We start from the raw sequence: 2,748 nt of genomic DNA, 5'->3' as shown, positions 1-2,748 counted from the left end.
AACCGTGTGTAGGAAGTTGTTTGTCCATATCTCCAATGCTTATACTTTGACAAGAAGTCCTAATATTGGAAACTATAAGAAAATATCAGTAATTCAGGGAAAATAACAGTAAATAGATGAATACTGGCATAGAACATGTAGAAAACACTTCTCCAAGTCTGTTGTTTGTGTATAATAGGAATCTAAGATCCAGGAAATCCTTAATTACAGTAAAGAGCTCATTAAACCGTGTAGGAAACCCTCTATTATTTACTTAAAGGAGCCTAGAACTGTAAATGTGTGACATGCAAGGCAAAATATCCTTGATATAGAGAAATACGCACATTTCAGCATCTTTGGAAAGTCTTAGACTTCACAGCAATGTAGTATTCAACTCTATAATATAGGTGAGAATCAATGTTCCTGAGTTTCTCAGGTTGTTAACAGTGTGAGAACTCGCATGTAATATGTAGGAAACACTTCTCCAAGTAAGTTGTTTTTGTAGAAAGGTATCTAACATCCAGGAAATACTTAGAGTTAAGAGCACATAAAACAGTGTATGAAACCTCTATTATTTACTAAAGTAGCCTAGCACTGTAAATGTGTGTCATGCAAGACAGAATATCCTTGAAATAGAGAAATAAGCATATTTAAGCAGCTTTGGAAAGCTTTTGACTTCACTGTAATGTAGCATTAAACTCTATAACATAGTTGAGAGACAATGTTCCAGAGCTTCTCAGGTTCAAAACAGTGTTTAGGTAGTTGTTTGTCCATGTTCCCAATGCTTATACTTGGACTAGAAAGCCTAATATTGGAAACTAGAAGAAAACAGTAATTCAGAGAAAATAACAGTAAATAAATGAGAACTCGCATAGAACATGTAGAAAACACTTCTACAAGTCAGTTGTTAGTGTAGAAAAGGTATCTAAGATCCAGGAAAACCTTATTTATACTAAAGAGATCATTAAAACCTATATTATGTACTTAAAGGAGCACATAACTATAAATGTATGTCATAAAAGACAGAAATCCTTGAAATAGAGAAATAAACATATTTAAGTAGCTTTGGAAACCCTTACACTTCACTGAAATGTAGCATTAAACTCTATAACAGAGTTGAAAGACAATACTCCCTCACCCTAACCATAACCGTAGCCCTAACCCTATCACTAACCCTAACCCTAACCCTAACACTAGCCCTAACCCTAACCCTAGCCCTAACTTTAACCCTAGCTTCCCAGCTTCATAACAGTGTGTAGCAAGTTGTTTGTCCTTGTGGGCAATGCTTATAATTGGATAAGAAGTCCTAATATATAAAACAATTAAGCAACTTTGGAAATCCTTAGACTTCACTGCATTGTAGCATTAAACTCTAAAACATAGTTGAGAGACAATGTTCTCGAGCTTCTCGGGTTCATAACAGTGTGCAGGAAGTTGTTTGTACATGTGGGCAATGCTTATACTTGGACAAGAAGGCCTAATATTGGAAACTACAAGAAAACATCAGTAATTCAGGGAAAATAACAGTAAATAGATGAGAACTCCCATAGGACATCTAGAAAACATTTCTCCAAGTCTGTTGTTAGTTTATAAAATGTATCTACGATCCAGGAAATCCTTAATTAGAGTTACGATCACATTAAACAGTGTATGAATTATTTACTTACAGGAGCCTAGAATGGTAAATGGGTGTCATACAAGGAAAGATGCCACAGCATCCCTGGTGCCCTTCTCCATGCCAGCAGTCTTCTGGAGCAGTCCGTTCGCTGGGCCCACCCTTCAGAACGCATAGTCCCAACCTGCGCCCGGCACAAGGGCTCGTCTGCAGCCCTTTCCAAGGGGCCAGAGGACTGAGATGGTGAACACTGCTCAGTGCAAAAATGTCAGCAACAACCATTCTTAAAGGACCGCTATCCACAGCCAAGGTTTAACTTGGGTCTTCACAGGTCAGTACCAGTCCTCCCAAAACCCTAAGGGATTTGCTAGGCGCTATAAAACGAGCCCATCCCAGAGTGCTGGCGTGCTGCAGCGCCAGGGGAGCATGGAGACCAGCCCAGTTCAAGGCACCACGAGGGAGGAAGGACCCAATCTGTGAGTTGTCACCCTGCAGGGACCACGCAGCACCTTCCAAACCTTTGACCCAGGACAGTCTGGTTCTCAAACAGGGAAGGAGCCGTGTATCCAGCGAGGGACTGACTGTCGAGTAAACTCAACCCAAGGACACTCACTTTGCAGGACCTTCCTCACTTGAAGATGGAGGAGACAGTGAGGCGGAGGGGTTACACACACGGGGAAGCCACCAGGGCATGTGCCCAGAGACTCAACCAGAGGTTACACGCTCTCACTAGGGACCAAACCTTTGCACCACTGGACACAGCAAGATCCCTCGAAAGATGCTTGTAAGTCCAAACGTTGGGAGGGGAGCAACCAGAACTAGTAGGAACTATATTAATTCCACTCTCCTTGGGTCCAGCTGTCCCGTGTAGGACACAGCTCTTCACCACCGCACCCCTCCAAGGATAAGGCTGCCAGTGCTTCTGAATTTTGGATCTTAGCATTTTAACCATCTTTATCTCCTTGTTCCTCACGCACATGTGAGGCCCGTGAGGTTTGTGAGCCACCACCTCCGTTAGGAGCACTTTCCCCAGAGCTGGTGTCCTAAGGAAGCGTCTCACCAGGCTGCCCGGGGGTGGCAGGCTTGTGGGGAGCCTCCCGCAGCGTCTCTCATCCTGTCCCAGGTGCTGATCTTGTGACCCAACAAGGACCCAG

This window comes from Pipistrellus hanaki, assembly GCF_964339955.1.
Source record: "Pipistrellus hanaki genome assembly, chromosome: 6".
Lineage (NCBI taxonomy): Eukaryota > Metazoa > Chordata > Mammalia > Chiroptera > Vespertilionidae > Pipistrellus > Pipistrellus hanaki.
This window is presented reverse-complemented; position numbering follows the sequence as displayed.